Raw genomic sequence first — 7053 nt, 5'->3', positions numbered from 1 at the left:
CTGGAAGTCCGGCCGAGTTAAGGCGAATATTTCCTAAGTGCCAACGGCTGTTCCGCCGTAAAGAGTCCGACTCGGCTGGTTCCCGATGTCGGCCAGAACAAGTGAAAATCCGGCCTCTTCCCCTGGAAGTCCGGCCGAGTTAAGGCAAATATTTCCTAAGTGCCAACGGCTGTTCCGCCGTAAAGAGTCCGACTCGGCTGGTTCCCGATGTCGGCCAGAACAAGTGAAAATCCGGCCTCTTCCCCTGGAAGTCCGGCCGAGTTAAGGCGAATATTTCCTAAGTGCCAACGGCTGCTCAGCCTTAAAGTGTCCGACTCGGCTGGTTCCCGATGTCGGCCAGAACAAGTGAATATTCGGCCTCTTCCCCTGGAGGTCCGGAACATTTTGGCAAATATTTTCTAAGTGCTAACGGCTGTTGCGCCGTAACGTGTCCGACCCGGCTGGTTCTCCCGGTCGGCCCGAACGAGCGAAAATTCGGCCTCTTCCCCTGGAGGTCCGGAACATTTTGGCGAATATTTCCTAAGGGCCAACGGCTGCTCCGCCGTAAAGAGACCGACTCGGCTGGTTCCCGATGTCGGCCAGAACAAGTGAAAATTCGGCCTCTTCCCCTGGAGGTCAGTTGAAGTTTAACGAATATTTCCTAAGTGCCAACGGCTGCTCCGCCGTAAAGTGTCCGACTCGGCTGGTTCCCGATGTCGGCCAGAACAAGTGAATATTCGGCCTCTTCCCCTGGAGGTCCGGAACATTTTGGCAAATATTTCCTAAGTGCCAACGGCTGCTCCGCCGTAAAGAGTCCGACTCGGCTGGTTCCCGATTTCGGCCAGAACAAGTGAAAATTCGGCCTCTTCCCCTGGAAGTCCGGCCGAGTTCGGCGAATATTTCCTAAGTGCCAACGGCTCTTGCGCCGAAAAGCGTCCGACTCGGCTGGTTCCCGATGTCGGCCAGAACAAGTGAATATTCGGCCTCTTCCCCTGGAGGTCCGTTCAAGATTAACGAATATTTTCTAAGTGCCAACGGCTGCTCCGCCGTAAAGCGTCCGTCTCGGCTGGTTCCCGATGTCGGCCAGAACAAGTGGAAATTCGGCCTCTTCCCCTGGAAGTGCGGCCAAGTTTGGCGAATATTTCCTAAGTGCCAACGGCTGCTCCGCCGTAAAGCGTCCGACTCGGCTGGTTCCCGATGTCGGCCAGAACAAGTGAAAATTCGGCCTCTTCCCCTGGAGGTCCGTTCAAGTTTAACGAATATTTTCTAAGTGCCAACGGCTGCTCCGCCGTAAAGGGTCCGACTCGGCTGGTTCCCGATGTCGGCCAGAACAAGTGAAAATCCGGCCTCTTCCCCTGGAGGTCAGTTGAAGTTTAACGAATATTTTCTAAGTGCCAACGGCTGCTCCGCCGTAAAGCGTCCGACTCGGCTGGTTCCCGATGTCGGCCAGAACAAGTGAAAATTCGGCCTCTTCCCCTGGAGGTCAGTTGAAGTTTAACGAATATTTTCTAAGTGCCAACGGCTGCTCCGCCGTAAAGCGTCCGACTCGGCTGGTTCCCGATGTCGGCCAGAACAAGTGAAAATTCGGCCTCTTCCCCTGGAGGTCAGTTGAAGTTTAACGAATATTTTCTAAGTGCCAACGGCTGCTCCGCCGTAAAGCGTCCGACTCGGCTGGTTCCCGATGTCGACCAGAACAAGTGGAAATTCGGCCTCTTCCCCTGGAGGTCAGTTGAAGTTTAACGAATATTTTCTAAGTGCCAACGGCTGTTCCGCCGTAAAGAGTCCGACTCGGCTGGTTCCCGATGTCGGCCAGAACAAGTGAAAATTCGGCCTCTTCCCCTGGAGGTCCGTTCAAGATTAACGAATATTTTCTAAGTGCCAACGGCTCTTGCGCCGAAAAGCGTCCGCCTCGGCTGGTTCCCGCGGTCGGACACAAAATGTGTCAATTCGGCCTCTCTGAGGTACCAGGGGTAGGCTTTATGTACTTGGTCCCCCCACTTAGTGTACTCATCACTTTACCCCCCTTTCGCAAAATATAGTCGGCACGTATGTGCAGAACTGTTTATTTTCATTTTAAAAATTGTCTAAGTGCCAGCGGAAGCTGTCACACGAACTGTCCTAGCTACCACGGTGCCCATCCCGGGCAGTGACGGCAAAAGGCCGATGTGTGTTTATGGAAGTCTGAATAATTTCTAAGTGCCAACGGCTCAACCGCCGTAAAGTGTCCGCCTCGGCTGGTTCTCCCGGTCGGCCCGAACGAGCGAAAATTCGGCCTCTTCCCCTGGAGGTCCGGAACATTTTGGCGAATATTTTCAAAGTGCCAACGGCTGCTCCGCCGTAAAGTGTCCGCCTCGGCTGGTTCCCCCGGTCGGCCAGAACAAGTGAAAATTCGGCCTCTTCCCCTGGAGGTCCGGAACATTTTGGCGAATATTTTCAAAGTGCCAACGGCTGCTCCGCCGTAAAGTGTCCGCCTCGGCTGGTTCCCCCGGTCGGCCAGAACAAGTGAAAATTCGGCCTCTTCCCCTGGAGGTCCGGAACATTTTGGCGAATATTTCCTAAGTGCCAACGGCTGCTCCGCCGTAAAGTGTCCGACTCGGCTGGTTCCCCCGGTCGGCCAGAACAAGTGAAAAATCGGCCTCTTCCCCTGGAAGTCCGGCCGAGTTAAGGCAAATATTTCCTAAGTGCCAACGGCTGCTCAGCCTTAAAGGGTCCGACTCGGCTGGTTCCCGATGTCGGCCAGAACAAGTGAAAATCCGGCCTCTTCCCCTGGAAGTCCGGCCGAGTTAAGGCGAATATTTCCTAAGTGCCAACGGCTGCTCAGCCTTAAAGTGTCCGACTCGGCTGGTTCCCGATGTCGGCCAGAACAAGTGAATATTCGGCCTCTTCCCCTGGAGGTCCGGAACATTTTGGCAAATATTTCCTAAGTGCCAACGGCTGCTCCGCCGTAAAGTGTCCGACTCGGCTGGTTCCCGATGTCGGCCAGAACAAGTGAAAATCCGGCCTCTTCCCCTGGAAGTCCGGCCAAGTTCGGCGAATATTTCCTAAGTGCCAACGGCTGCTCCGCCGTAAAGAGACCGACTCGGCTGGTTCCCGATGTCGGCCAGAACAAGTGAAAATTCGGCCTCTTCCCCTGGAGGTCAGTTGAAGTTTAACGAATATTTCCTAAGTGCCAACGGCTGCTCCGCCGTAAAGTGTCCGACTCGGCTGGTTCCCGATGTCGGCCAGAACAAGTGAATATTCGGCCTCTTCCCCTGGAGGTCCGGAACATTTTGGCAAATATTTCCTAAGTGCCAACGGCTGCTCCGCCGTAAAGAGTCCGACTCGGCTGGTTCCCGATTTCGGCCAGAACAAGTGAAAATTCGGCCTCTTCCCCTGAAGTCCGGCCGAGTTCGGCGAATATTTCCTAAGTGCCAACGGCTCTTGCGCCGAAAAGCGTCCGACTCGGCTGGTTCCCGATGTCGGCCAGAACAAGTGAATATTCGGCCTCTTCCCCTGGAGGTCCGTTCAAGATTAACGAATATTTTCTAAGTGCCAACGGCTGCTCCGCCGTAAAGCGTCCGTCTCGGCTGGTTCCCGATGTCGGCCAGAACAAGTGGAAATTCGGCCTCTTCCCCTGGAAGTGCGGCCAAGTTTGGCGAATATTTCCTAAGTGCCAACGGCTGCTCCGCCGTAAAGCGTCCGACTCGGCTGGTTCCCGATGTCGGCCAGAATAAGTGGAAATTCGGCCTCTTCCCCTGGAGGTCAGTTGAAGTTTAACGAATATTTTCTAAGTGCCAACGGCTGCTCCGCCGTAAAGCGTCCGACTCGGCTGGTTCCCGATGTCGGCCAGAACAAGTGAAAATTCGGCCTCTTCCCCTGGAAGTGCGGCCAAGTTAAGGCAAATATTTCCTAAGTGCCAACGGCTGTTCCGCCGTAAAGGGTCCGACTCGGCTGGTTCCCGATGTCGGCCAGAACAAGTGAAAATTCGGCCTCTTCCCCTGGAGGTCAGTTGAAGTTTAACGAATATTTTCTAAGTGCCAACGGCTGCTCCGCCGTAAAGCGTCCGACTCGGCTGGTTCCCGATGTCGGCCAGAACAAGTGAAAATTCGGCCTCTTCCCCTGGAGGTCCGTTCAAGTTTAACGAATATTTTCTAAGTGCCAACGGCTGCTCCGCCGTAAAGCGTCCGACTCGGCTGGTTCCCGATGTCGGCCAGAACAAGTGAAAATTCGGCCTCTTCCCCTGGAGGTCAGTTGAAGTTTAACGAATATTTTCTAAGTGCCAACGGCTGCTCCGCCGTAAAGCGTCCGACTCGGCTGGTTCCCGATGTCGGCCAGAACAAGTGAAAATTCGGCCTCTTCCCCTGGAGGTCAGTTGAAGTTTAACGAATATTTTCTAAGTGCCAACGGCTGCTCCGCCGTAAAGCGTCCGACTCGGCTGGTTCCCGATGTCGGCCAGAACAAGTGAAAATTCGGCCTCTTCCCCTGGAGGTCCGTTCAAGTTTGGGGAATATTTTCTAAGTGCCAACGGCTGCTCCGCCTTAAAGCGTCCGACTCGGCTGGTTCCCGATGTCGGCCAGAACAAGTGAAAATCCGGCCTCTTCCCCTGGAAGTCCGGCCGAGTTAAGGCAAATATTTCCTAAGTGCCAACGGCTGCTCAGCCTTAAAGGGCCCGACTCGGCTGGTTCCCGATGTCGGCCAGAAGAAGTGACAATTCGGCCTCTTCCCCTGGAGGTCTTTTCAAGTTTAACGAATATTTTCTGAGTGCCAACGGCTGCTCCGCCTTAAAGCGTCCGACTCGGCTGGTTCCCGATGTCGGCCAGAACAAGTGACAATTCGGCCTCTTCCCCTGGAGGTCCTTTCAAGTTTAACGAATATTTTCTAAGTGCCAACGGCTGCTCCGCCGTAAAGCGTCCGACTCGGCTGGTTCCCGATGTCGGCCAGAACAGGTGAAAATTCGGCCTCTTCCCCTGGAGGTCCGTTCAAGTTTGGCGAATATTTTCTAAGTGCCAACGGCTGCTCCGCCTTAAAGTGTCCGACTCGGCTGGTTCCCGATGTCGGGCAGAACAAGTGACAATTCGGCCTCTTCCCCTGGAAGTCCGGCCGAGTTTGGCGAATATTTTCTAAGTGCCAACGGCTGCTCCGCCGTAAAGAGTCCGACTCGGCTGGTTCCCGATGTCGGCCAGAAAAAGTGACAATTCGGCCTCTTCCCCTGGAGGTCCTTTGAAGTTTAGCGAATATTTTCTAAGTGCCAACGGCTCTTGCGCCGAAAAGCGTCCGCCTCGGCTGGTTCCCGCGGTCGGCCGTAATAGGCGAAAATTCGGCCTCTTCCCCTGGAGCGACCTCCAAATTTGGGCGAAATTTTTTCTAAGTGCCTAAAGGTACCAGGGGTTTGGGTACCAGGGGTGCATTACCAACTGGTCTTTTGTCAACCCATGTACTTTTTCTAGAGTACATGGGTTGGTCCCCCCACTTAGTGTACTCATCACTTTACCCCCCTTTCGCAAAATATAGTCAGAACGAGCATGGGGGACGCAATTGTTTTCCATGCAAATCAATTGGGCCTGGTCCGAGCGCTGGTAACGGCCGCCAGCAAGCGTCCCCTGCTCGGATAGCAGAACTGAAGAAGGCACGGCACTTCCAGAGAGAGAGAGAAAATTTTCTAAGTGCCACATTTCTCAAAAATTTTCAAAGTGCCACATCTCTCAAAAAATTTCTAAGTGCCACATCTCTCAAAAAATTTCTAAGTGCCACATCTCTCAAAAAATTTCTAAGTGCCACATCTCTCAAAAACTTTCAAAGTGCCACATCTCTGAAAAACTTTCTAAGTGCCACGTCTCTGAAAAATTTTCTAAGTGCCACGGCACGGCTGTGAAATATTCAAAGTCCTACAGGCATTGGCAGAATGCGCGGACGGCCGTCTGCTCCCGGCGGCCGCCGCGAAGCTACTACCCCCTCCCGGGGACGGCTGTCTGCTCCCGGCAGCCGTCCTTACCCCCCTCCCCCGTTTGCACCGCCTGAAGTTAGACCCGCCTTGGTAGGGCCCCCACCGGCCCCGGCTCGCCGGCGTTGGGTGGACGGTTCCTGCCCACTTGCGGGTCCCGGTCGCTTGGCAACCGACCGGGGAGGACCAGCCGCCTCCTTAAACACAGGCTGGAAGGGAAATCCGGTCAAGCTACGGAGGACCGGCCGCCTCCTTAAACACAGGCCGGAAGGGAAATCCGATCAAGCTACGGAGGACCGGTCGCCTCCCTAAACACAGGCCGGGCAAAAATCTGCGAATGGGCCCGTCAAGGGTAGTGGGTCATCCAAGGTGGGAGGTACCGGCCGCCTCCTTAAACACAGGCCGGGCAAAAATCTGCGAATGGGCCCGTCAAGGGTAGTGGGTCATCCAAGGTGGGAGGTACCGGCCGCCTCCTTAAACACAGGCCGGGCAAAAATCTGCGAATGGCCCGTCAAGGGTAGAAGGTCATCCAAGGAGGGAGGTACCGGCCGCCTCCTTAAACACAGGCCGGGCAAAAATCTGCGAATGGCCCGTCAAGGGTTGTTGGTCATCCAAGGAGGGAGGTACCGGCCGCCTCCTTAAACACAGGCCGGGCAAAAATCTGCGAATGGCCCGTCAAGGGTTGTTGGTCATCCAAGGAGGGAGGTACCGGCCGCCTCCTTAAACACAGGCCGGGCAAAAATCTGCGAACGGCCCGTCAAGGGTTCTGTCTCATCCAAGAAAGGGGTACCGGCCGCCTCAGAGGCCGGAGCGAAGGGGGCGAAAGGCTGTCGATGGGGAAGGATCGGGGCCACGGCTAATCTAGCGATGCCCGCGTCGGGCGGTCACTCCGACGAATGAGCGGGGCCGAATCCGGCGCGAGGCGGCCTTCAGGCACGTGGTTCGAGACGACCTCACCCGGCTCTAGCCCGGAGGATCGGAGGCAACGGCCGTCTCCTTAAGCTAAGGCCGGACGAAAATCTGCGGATGCGGTCCATCCAAGGCAGACGGAGGTACCGGCCGCCTCGGTAAACAATGCCCGGGCAAAAATCTGCGAACGGCCCGTCAAGGGTTCTGTCTCATCCAAGAAAGGGGTACCGGCCGCCTCAGAGGCC

This window comes from Syngnathus scovelli, unplaced genomic scaffold (genome assembly GCF_024217435.2).
Source record: "Syngnathus scovelli strain Florida unplaced genomic scaffold, RoL_Ssco_1.2 HiC_scaffold_58, whole genome shotgun sequence".
In the NCBI taxonomy this organism is placed as follows: domain Eukaryota; kingdom Metazoa; phylum Chordata; class Actinopteri; order Syngnathiformes; family Syngnathidae; genus Syngnathus; species Syngnathus scovelli.
This window is presented reverse-complemented; position numbering follows the sequence as displayed.